The 11,874-nt window shown below is 39.4% G+C and overlaps 1 protein-coding gene across 2 annotated transcripts in view; it reads left to right on the top strand.

Moving 5' to 3' along the window:
• The first annotated feature begins 1,881 nt into the window (after nt 1-1,881).
• Nucleotides 1,882-11,874, top strand: part of PKIB (cAMP-dependent protein kinase inhibitor beta) — a 134,811-nt gene continuing 124,818 nt past the window's right edge. Inside the window, exon 1 of one of the 2 annotated variants that reach the window (XM_057528225.1) lies at nt 1,882-2,043. The gene's annotated coding sequence lies outside the window, so the exon portion shown is untranslated. The remainder of the gene's footprint in view (nt 2,044-11,874) is intronic. The other variant, XR_009005265.1, reaches the window with a different exon arrangement.

Raw genomic sequence — 11,874 nt, 5'->3', positions numbered from 1 at the left:
CAGAGGGGATCTCAGGACTTCAGTGAGGAGAAACCACCTTCTCAGGAAGCAGAGGAGAGCACCTTAATTTTAAGAGCAGTATCATCATCTTTCTATTACGCTTTCTAAAAGACACAACGAGACCTTAATAGTAAGGACTTCATTTTTCTTAGTGAGAACCTTGAATGAAACTCGATAGACGTTGATTTCTGCTTTTCTTTGTCCAAAAGTTGTCTACATTGCACATGGCTTCTCAATCTGTTAAAATGATGCGTTAAAAAACATGAATAGAAAATATTTGCAAATGAAGCAACTGACAAAGGATTAATCTCCAAAATTTACAAGCAGCTCATGCAGCTCAATAACAAAAAAAAAACAACCCAATCCAAAAATGGGCAGAAGACCTAAACAGACATTTCTCCAAAGAAGATATACAGATTGCCAACAAACACATGAAAGAATGCCCAACATCATTAATCATTCGAGAAATGCAAATCAAAACTACAATGAGATATCATCTCACACCGGTCAGAATGGCCATCATCAAAAAAATCTAGAAACAATAAATGCTGGAGAGGGTGTGGAGAAAAGGGAACACTCTTGCACTGTTGGTGGGAATGTAAATTGATATAGCCACTATGGAGAACAGTATGGAGGTTCCTTCAAAAACTAAAAATAGAACTACCATATGACTCAGCAATCCCACTACTGGGCATATACCCTGAGAAAACCATAATTCAAAAAAAGTCATGTACCAAAATGTTCATTGCAGCTTTATTTACAATAGCCAGGACATGGAAGCAACCTAAGTGTCCATCAACAGATGAATGGATAAAGAAGATGTGGCACATATATACAGTGGAATATTACTCAGCCAGAAAAAGAAACGAAATTGAGTTATTTGTAGTGAGGTGGATGGACCTAGAGTCTGTCATACAGAGTGAAGTAAATCAGAAAGAGAAAAACAAATACAGTATGCTAACACATATATACGGAATCTAAGGAAAAAAAAAAAAAGGTCATGAAGAACCTAATGGTAAGATGAGAATAAAGACACAGACCTACTAGAGAATGGACTTGAGGATATGGGGAGGGGGAAGGGTAAGCTGGGGCAAAGTGAGAGAGTGGCATGGACATATATACACTACCAAATGTAAAATAGATAGCTAGTGGGAAGCAGCTGCATAGCACAGGGAGATCAGCTCGGTGGTTTATGACCACCTAGAGGGGTGGGAGAGGGAGGGTGGGAGGGAGGGAGATGCAAGAGGGAAGAGATATGGGAACATATGTGTATGTATAGCTGATACACTTTGTTATACAGCAGAAACTAACACACCATTGTAAAGCAATTATACTCCAATAAAGATGTTAAAAAAAACACAAAAAACAAAAAACACGAGTACCCACATTCCGGGTGCAGATAGGAAAACCATGCACATTCCTACCTTCTCCAAGGAGCCACGAGTAAAGTGCAACCTGAGGACACTTGGAGCACAAACGCTCGGGGTCGCGCACAAATGGGTCAGAGGGTCTACAGAGGAAGCCTCCGGGAGCAGGGAGGGACGCGAAATTCCCTCAGTCACATCAAGTAAATTCTTAGTAGAACCTTAACCCTGCCCCAGGGGAACTGAGAGTGGTAGGCGAGGAGGGCACGGGTTCTGTGATGATCACTGATGATTAATTGTTAACGCGCACGCAGGAAAAAGAACGCTGTCCAGGGAGCCAAAAGACAAGAACCACCGTCGCGCCGGCCCCGAGAGCCCCTTGGCGGCAGTGGCTGCACAGAGAGCGAGACCCGGGGTGGGGGGTTGCGGAGTGGGGGGATGGGGGAGGGGCACTCCACGCTCGGGGGCGGGTCCCGGCAGCCGCTCTCTCCGCCCCCGGAGTCGCTGCCACTTCCTGGCTGCGCCCCAGCCCAGCAGCTCAGACGCGGTCGCACCCTCGTGGACGGTAGAGGCGGCAGAGACCTAGAGCCCGCGTCGCAGTTCGCGGCCACGTAGAGGCCGGGCGAGCCCGGGCACCGGGACCCGGCCCAGGCTCGGCGAGCAGCTCTGCGCGCGGCTGGTATGTACTTGGTGAAAGGGAGTCGGGAGTGTGTGTGTGGGGGGGTGTCTTTGGAGCGAAGATGGAGGGAAAGGACTTGGGCAGTCAGGGGAGACTGAGAGAGCGAAGATGTGGTTATAGCAACTTTCCTATTTTCTGGCCAGTCCGCACGAGCATGGGGGAAATTCAAAGTGGACGCTTTTTTGGCCAGAGCGACCACATCATTTAACATGCAGAGGTACTTGCAGAGTGGAAGGGGACGCTCAGGCCAACATGCGTAACCGGGGAGGTCTGGTCACCTCTTTTTGCCCACTCTGCCCTGAAGCTGGACATTGGTGATCTCCTCTCATAAGTTGCTGAGCCTTCGCCTCTCGCACGGGCAGTGCCACGTCGTTTCCCATGGGCTGCGCGTTCCCAGCCCCAGGCAGCCGCTCGCGGCCGCCGGGTCAGCAGAGACCAGTGTTCTCGCCGGCTCTGCCCGCGTCGAGCTGTGTGGCTTTAGCCAAGTCACCTCATCTCACCAGTCTCCATCCGTTATTTGATAAAACATGGGAATGGTGAGATCGGGTCAAATGAAGAGTTCTCTTCAACTACGGGGTTTTCACTGAGCCTAGGACACCGGCTGGCAGCCAGGGAGGGACGGGAGTGCAGTGTGGTCGCAGGCGCTCAGGAGATGGAGGGCGTGGGTCCTGACTGCTGATGCTGTAGCAACTCGTTGGGGAAGCGCCTGATAGTGCCTTCAGGGGGAGATGACACCGATTTACCAGCTGTCCTGACTGGCAACCCCTGACGAGTGAGGCTGAGATGAACGGACCAGTGTCATCTTCGTAGAGCTCATCCCAGGGAACACATCCGAACACGGTTCCTTTGGAAGATCGCTTGGTACAAGTGGGGCACACAGGAAACACTAAGAAAACAAAAACCAAAAAAAAAACGACAGGTGAAATTATTAGTCAGAGTCTGTGCAGGACTGTAAAATGGAGATTCGATGCCGATGACCACTTAAACATTCAACTGGAAAAACTAAATACTAAAACACTCATATTAATGGTTTGGATACTGAAAAAGTATGGATTAGAACTACTGTGAGTATTGCATTTCTCTTGGTGTACATGTAGATTCAAAATCCATCTGTCCACTTTATCTCTTCACAAGATGCCTTTCTTCTTATTGACATTGCTACACATAAAAAATTCCTTCTGGGATTTAATATTCAGAAAGCTCAGAATTTGGATTGTTAAAATGAGATCTGATGGCCATTAAGCTCACAGGAAGTGCTGTAATGGCGTAGGTTCTGGATCAAGGTTAGTTAGACCAGCAATTTGAAAACCTTGTTTTCCTGTTAGTATGTCAGGTGCTGTTCAGTAACCCTCTGCTGACACTATGTTAAGGGAGTTCATTTTCTAAAACAGTGTTTTGGAAGATCAAATGATTTAATTTTGAAGCAAAGTATATATTGGAAAAAAGTTTTCAAAAAGTTTTTAGTAATTGACTTTTTAGTTTTATCTTTACCACAACTTTCTTCAACAAAATATCAAAGACTAATGGAATACCTTATGCAGGATATTTAAAATTGTGTCAAATTTCATTCTTCGTTAAAGAATTTTCTCTCCTCTTGAGTCAATTTTAAACTAGAAGTTTAAATTTTTAGAAATTTACCCCTTTCAATGATTTTTAAAGAAATTTTGCCAAGTTGTAAAACCATCACCATAATTCAGTTTTAGAACATTTTCATCACCCCAATAAGATCCCTCATGCCCATTTAGAATTAATCTCTGCTCAGCTTCAGGCAACCACTAATCTTTCAGTATCTATAGATTTGCCTTCTCTGGACATTTTATATAAATGGAATCATAAAATATGTGATCTTTTGTTTATGGCTTTTTTCACTTACTGTTTTTGAGATTCATCTATACTGTAGTGTGTATCAGTATTTCATTCCTCTTTATTGTTGAAGTTTTCCATTGTATGGATATACCACATTTTGTCTATCCATTCGCCAGTGGATGGACATTTGGGTTTTCAGCTTGAGGCTACTGTGAGTCATGATGCTAAGAACATTCACATGCAAGTCTTTGTGAGTACATGTTTTCATTTCTCTTGGATAGATATTTAGCAGTGCAATTGCTGGGTTGTATGATAAACGTATGTCTAACTTTTTAAGACCATTATAGAGTGAATATTATGTAGAAGTTATGTATTCACAAAATGTAGAAAATTCTGGAGAAATAAATGTTTCTTACTAGATCATATATGATTTGATATATACATAGAGAGAAGTTTGGACAGGAAACACTTTGCTTCCTTACAAATTTAGAGCTCAGATATAGCAAACAAATTTGCAAAAAAGTGTAACATTTCTCAGAAATAAAATATTTCTAAAGACAGTTTGTTTTGGAGCAGTTTTAGATTCACAGTAAAATTCAAAGGAAGGTGCAGATTTCCCAAATACCCCCTACCCCTACACACGCATAGCCTCCCTCACTCACCAGACTGGTATGTTTGCTACAATAGATGAACCTACATTGACAAATCATAATCACCCAAAGTCCGTAGTTTATCTTAGGGTTCACTCTTGTTGTTGTACATTATATGGCTTTGGACAAACACATAATGACATGTATTCATCTATCATAGGGAGTATTTTCACTGCCCTAAAAATCCTCTGTTCTCTGCCTATTCATCCCTTCCCCCAGTATCTTTTTTTTCTTTTTTAATGCTAAATGAGAGTAAATCAGGCTTAATTAAGACTAAATTTCCTGCAGTCTCCTTTGAGAATGGGAAATAAAGCAATTTGAAAATTGTATTTTAGGATGTTGATGAGACTCAGACCTGAATGGCTTGATAGTAAATTCAGTGGTTTTCCATTCCTTCAACACAAGATTTTAACTGAGTTAGAAAAATAAATTCCTTTCTGAATATCAGAAAAACCCTATAAATCCTATGATAAAATAAGCATCTGTAATTATGATGCCACATAATTCTTCTAAGTACTAATTAAACATATTTTATTAGATATAGAGATCTAAGGCCCAAGTTTAAGTGATTGACATGTGCAAAAATCATGTATTAGGGATAAATCCAGGGCTCCTATCTTACTGTTTTAAAACTTCTGTGGTTAGTACATGCTCTCTGAATCCTATTGATCTCAGTAATTTTTATATTAATAGGCTCAATGTACTTTTTATAAGTCATTATCAGGTAGTGACATTACATAAAGAGAATACTTGAACATACCCAGAAAACCAAAGTGGTTATTATTATTTTTCTTTTGATTGGAAGTACAGTTGACTTTGAGAAATCAAATAAGTAGTCTACTCTATTTTTATTTTTTTTTATTTTTCATTCATGCTCTCAAAGGCAAATAGCAGTTTTAAGCATCTGTCCAGGTATAAAGCATGCTATGGACTTTATAAATCAGAGTAGATTTGTGTTCTCCAATAACTCCTATTCTTAAAAAGTGATGGTGTCCAAGAGTTGGGTGCTTGGTTGGAAAAGAAGTTCAGAGCTGTCTATATAAGAATAAAGCAATTCACAGTTGTACATGTTCCTGAATAGGAGGAAGTAATCTCACCTAGGATCCGGGATCAGTTAGAATAGGATTTCTCAGACTGGAAAGTGGGCCAAGGGAATAGAAATACTTTAAGACTGTGTAGTCTGGAGCCAACACAGCCTGAACACTTGTTTGGGGAAGCAACAGCAGAAGCGTTTATAGACAATATAAATGGAGCTAAATGCCTTCCTCTGTCTCTTGGATTCTGCCTCCTCATAGTCCCTATTTCCTGCTAAGCCCTAAAATCCACTGTGCTGATGAAAAAGAATCCCCTTTGGGAGTGTGCAAATTAGCATGGTTAACTGTAAGGTTTCACTTTTTGGGTGAAGGAAAGGAGGAAACTGAGGTTCAGTGTGATAGTTCCAGGAATAATTTCGTGGAAGACAGGAAAGAGTTAAGCTGTCTTCCCAAACATGCTTATATCAAAGGACTATGAAGTGATTTATTTCTACACTAATTTTTATGGGCTGGGTTAATATGTCTCAGAAGAAAACACTGTTCTTAAAATCAGTGTGTACATGTGTGTGTGTGTGTGTGTGTAAACAAGGATGGCTTATAACTCATGCAATTACCTTCGTTTATTATTTTTGTTTATCTAAAAAATGAGAATAAGTACTTCTATCGTGGGGCTTCCGGAGCCAGGTATAATATTAAATCTCAAAACACTGAAATAAGCCCCTCTTGCCGGTCTTTCCCAAATCTAATAAAATCTATAAAAAGCTAGATTATAGATATAATGGATTTTGTTGCATTCTGAAGGTTTGTAAAGAATCTATCAAGTCAGGAGAAGATGTTACAAAGGACAGGGCTTGCACACAAACCACTCTGCCTCTCAGTTTCTGTATCCCTGGAGAAGGATGTCTATCATAATTACGCTCATTGCAGTAAAGAAGCAGAACTTTTCACGGTAGTGAAAAATAAGAAAAACAAACAAACAAAAGCAACTGTACATCTTTCTAACATGCCATGAAGCTGTATGTATATATCTATATATACTCTTGTAGCTTGGAGAAGATTGGATTTGAGGAGTATTGGACAGACTGTTGTAGCCCAAGCAAGAGGTGCTAGAGAGTGATTCAGGGATTAGGGATAAAGAATTTAGGGATGAACAGGAGTATCAGAGTCTAGAAATATTAGGAGTGGGAAATGATCAGGCTTGATGATAACTGGGATATGAATTTAAAGGGAGGTGGGAATGAAGGGTGGTTCTCAGCTTCTTGGCTTGAGGTTGAGGACTAGCACTATATACAAAGACGGCAATAGAAGAATGAAGGCAGATTTGGTGGGCTTACTGGGTCGGATAATGTCTCCCTAAAATTCATGTACTTCCTGGGACCTCAGAATGAGACCTTATTTAGAAATAGGGTCATTGCAGTTGTAATTGGTTAATATGAGGTCATACTGGAGTAAGGTGGGCCCTTAACCCAGTATGACTCGTGTCCTTATAAGAAGAAGAGAAGAGACACAGAGACAGAGACTCATAGAGGGAAGGCAAGCCTGTGACAGTGGAAGTAGAGACTGGAGTTATGCAGATGTAAGGGATTCCAAGATTTGCCAGCCACCACCAGAAGCTAGGAGAGAGGCATGGAACAGATTCATCCTGAGTTCCCAAGAAGAAACCAACCTTGCTGATACCTGGATTTTGGATTGCTAGCCACTTGAAATGTGCCCATCTTCAGTATCAGTTGTAAAGATGGTTACAAGATAAGCAGTGTGATAACTTGGGCAGTGCATCCATGGTCCCTCTGCCACCAACCCAGCTATAGATATAAATGAGGTCATTTCAGGTTTTCCATTCATTTTGCACCATATGGGTTTGACAGTATGGGTATGGGACCAGTCTGCAACATGGGGGGCATAGCTTTTATTTGTTTGCCTCAGGGAGGAGTGGGAGAACGTTTTCAGGGGAAGTGGGGAATACTTTCTTCATAGGGTAGATCTGGGTCAGCTCCCTGAGATGTTTGTGGATTTTTGCCAAAGGATATTAAGCTTCAAGTAAAACCCGGCATAGGTTGTTCCAACTCTGAGAAGTCCATGTTTGGGTTCTAGGTTTGAATGCTTTGAAAGGAAATATAAACTTTTCGGGTGTAACTGCAAAATGGGAGGAAACAAAGCATTTTTTTTTTTACTCATAGATGCTTATTTTTACCAACTCTTTTAAAAAGTATCTTAATTTACCTAATTTGTTGAAAACTTTTCATATTACCTGTCAATAATTATTATTGGTCCTAATAGCGAATTGGTTCAGTTCTTCACTTTCTGGGTTTTGTCTCAATGTAATCCACTTAAAATATGGATTAATGAAATATGATTCTAAGGACAGCAGTTTCAGTTATATCTAAGGACATCTCAAATTATCTTATAAAAGGATTGTTAAAAGTTTACTTTATTAGTTAGCTTCTTTCTTTCAGATATCTTTTATCATAAAACCATCACACTATTAAGAACCCTGAAAGATTTTAAAATTCCAATTCTAATATTCAAACATAATCGCTTCAATATTGAGTATCTTCCAGTCTTTGTCCGTTTGTAAGAATGTTTTTATATTAATGTAATAATGGTATGCAGTTTGTAAATTATTTTTTTCTTCTTAAAATTATTATTACCAGAATACAAATGAATAGGAAGAGCAAATTTAAAAAAATAACACTTTTCTTATTATTCAAAGTGACCCATGAAATAGTTTTTGACTAGATAAAATTTCAGTTCTTAAGAGTATGAAACAGAATTTTCCAGTTAGGCCACATTTTAATTTTGCTGCACCCTGTGGTAATCATCAGTTTAACACAGAAATAAGAAAAGAAAAACATAAATCATTAAAATGCATTGCTTTAAATATTGGCAATGTTCAAATGTAGAATTCAGTTTTTCCAAGGATGATATATGCCTGCTATTATAAATTATTCGCCAAGAATCACAGATGTGAAAATATAATCAGGTGATTTTTTTCTTCCAGTCTCATCCTTTTGTCAACTCCCTATTATTACATTATAATGGGTTATTCCACATGTACTTTTCTGGGCAGGTAATGTTTGCCATTTAAAATACCACTAAGTTTTAAACTTTAAAATTTTGAAATAGTGTTTCTGAGACCATACACATTGCAGTGAAAATCAGAAATATTCAGAATTGTATTAAGAGGAAAATAATGTCCACCTAAATTCCACCATTAGTTATAAAATTCTTTGTATATATGTAGATTTTAAAAAGAAAAGTGATATATCATATTCCCTTAATATTTCATCTTACTATATCTTGTCAAGGTGCTAAATCATATTTTTAATGGCTACATAGTGTTCTATTAAAATTTTAACTAACCCCTATTGGTAAATATGCAGAATGTTCCCAAATTTGGTTTTATAAACAATACCATAGTAGATAACTCTGTTTGTGATCTTCATACACTGTACATGGCTGTTTTATTAATCTCTTTGAATAAACTTCTAGACATGGACTTGCTAGGTCAGTGGATATTCACTTGTTAACCATTTTTGACACATTTTGCAAAATTTCTTTCCAGGAAGCCTGCAGCAATTTATACTCAAAATTTTTACCAACATACTAATACTGTTTAAAAACTTTAAATTTAGAAATCAGTAGGAAAAGATACGTCATATTTGTATTTCTTTGATTGCTAATGAGGCCGAATATTTTTAGTTAGTCAGTATATTTATTGGATATTTTGGATTTATTTTTACGAATTGCTTTTTAGTATTCTTTGCCTGTTTTTAATCCTTTTTTGTTTGTTTCAAGAGCTTTTTATTCATTAGGATATTAACTCTTTGTATGTCTGTTATGTTGCAATTTTTTAATCAGTTTCATTTGTTTGCCATTAACTATTTTAGGGAGCATTGCTTTGTAAAATCCTTAAATTTTGTGGATGTGAAAGCTGTCAATTTCTTCTCGCATAGTTTCTGAGAAGGACTTTCCCCTTTAAACATATTCATCTACGTTTTTAATAGTACTGTTGATTTTTTTTTAATTTAAAGTTTTAATCCTTTAGAAGTTATTTTAGTAGGGGATGAAGTAGGTAATCTAATTTTATTATTAACATTTTTTAATCACTAGTCTTGTCTCAAATTCGTTTCTTCTGTCATTGATTCCTTCCCCACTGATTTGAAATAGCATCCCATGCCCCTGCACCTCCTTGGAGCCCCCCTCGATATAACTGGCCATATCATCCTGAAGTCCCACAGAATTCCCTCTCACATGCCTTGCTGGCCACCATTCCTACACGTGACTGCAGGCTCTTCGATTGCCTCCCTAAACTGCCTTGATCCACGTTTGTCACTCACCACCTCATCCCAGGAGGAAAAGAAATTCCACATCCCACATCATAGCTGCTAGCTCTTCCTAAATTCCCATGTTACCAGTTTTGGAACATGTAATTGTGTTAACCTTGCAAAACAGTTAATTTTCTAATGCTTCAAATCTCTGTTTTTATCGTTTGTCTGCTCATTTCTCCTCTCTGCCTTGACACTTTCTTATGCTTTGTGCTGCCTCTCCCTGACCTAATCTCTGCTTTTTATTCTTCCTTCAAAACCATTCTGTTATGCCTTCTGGAACACCTGTTCAGTCCCAGTAAACTCCTCTTAACCTCCACTTTTTTCTCTAGCCCTGAATCTTGACTCTCCCAGGGGTATTCCACTTCCCCGTGAGCCCTTCCTGTTGGAGACTGCTGATTACTCCGTAGTTCATGAATCTCAGGGTAGGGAGGTGGGTCACATGCCCTCCATACACCCTCCCACCTGTAGACCATTGTTTCTCTACACTCTTATACTCATTCCTGTTCCTTTGAGCCATCTGGCTATGCTATCAACTACCATTGCTTATTTCTGTGATCTACTCACCACCTGAACAAACCCCTCCTTCACTGAACACTCCAGCAACTGGTGTACAGTCATCTTCTCCCACCTGTCTCCTGTCCTCAATCTGGGTGACTTCATGTCTACACCCAACACCACAGCCTCTCAGTTTGTGACCTCTACAATTTCAAGCAGTAGTCTTCTCTTTTACTTCTTGTCACCCAGCCCCTTCTGTAGTCACAACCTGGACTTATCATATGAAATTGTTCCTTCCTAAAATCTCAAATTCAGAAAGTCTCTGGGCATAGCATCCTATATTCTTTTTTTTTTTACACCAATCCAAAGATTCACACCTACATTTGTACTTTGGCTTCATTGGGATGGCCGATTCTTTGATCCATCTATTTTTTACTCTCCATGCTCTGATTGCTTGGAGTAAGATGTTTCTCAGTGGATTGCACATTTCCAATTAGTACAAGTCAATGGAGAATCTAAGAATTCTGTGTGCTTACCACACTCTCCCCTACAAGTACAGAAACCTCAGAGCCTCACCACCACCTGCCTTGAGTCCTCTGTGACCTAATGACCCCTTATCTTCTTGTTTATGCAGATCACTGCAAGAATCTCTGTACTCCCAAATAGCATGGCAACTATCCTGTTTTTTCTGGGACTGAGAGGTTTCCCAGGATGCTATGTGGAGTAAGTCCTTGACTAAAAGACTCCACATTTTTGAAATTCCTTATTTTCTTTTTTTACATATTACCTGTCTTCATCATCACTTTCAAACCGTAAGCTGCTACTTCATCTGATGTATGTAATAGCTCTTACTGTTCACTCTCTATATGACCTTTTGAATCTGTTGTGGATTGAGAAAGTCAGATACCTGAGTGCATTAGTTAGGAATGTTACAGTTGCTCACGATAGCAAATCCACTTCAAATTGGCTTAAGGAGAATGGGAGAATTTATCAGATTTATGTAACCCAGCTTTCAGTCACAGCTTGATCTAGAGCTCACATTATTTTGTAAGGACCCTATTCCCTTCTACTTCTTGGCTCTACTGTCTTTCAACTTGGCTTCATTCTCAGGCTCTGCTTGGTGACAAAATTGCTATCAACAGCTCCAGGCCTAACTCCTCAAGTTTAAATTCAAAGAGAAAAAAGTGTCTTCACTTAGTAGCTTTGGCACCAGTCCTAAGGTAGACTAATTTGCATCACGAACCCAGTCTTTAAGCATTTGCTGGGTTAGAAAAAAGTAATAATAAGCCTGTTGAGGCAGGTTTGTGTCACATATCACTTCTGAGCCAGTCACTGTGGCTCAGGGCACTTGGAGCTTGGATATGTCAGGTCTGAGTCTCAACTTCATTCTCGGAAACAATGAATCTTATGCAGTGACTATAGGAGGAAAGGCTCCTCAAGGGGAAATGGATGTTGGGCAGGCAAAATTTTTACTATCCTCTAAATTGGTGACAAGAGGTTAAAAACAAACCAGAGGCA

The sequence above is a fragment of the Balaenoptera acutorostrata genome, chromosome 14, assembly GCF_949987535.1.
Source record: "Balaenoptera acutorostrata chromosome 14, mBalAcu1.1, whole genome shotgun sequence".
NCBI classification, from domain to species: Eukaryota; Metazoa; Chordata; class Mammalia; order Artiodactyla; family Balaenopteridae; genus Balaenoptera; species Balaenoptera acutorostrata.
This window is presented reverse-complemented; position numbering and strand designations above follow the sequence as displayed.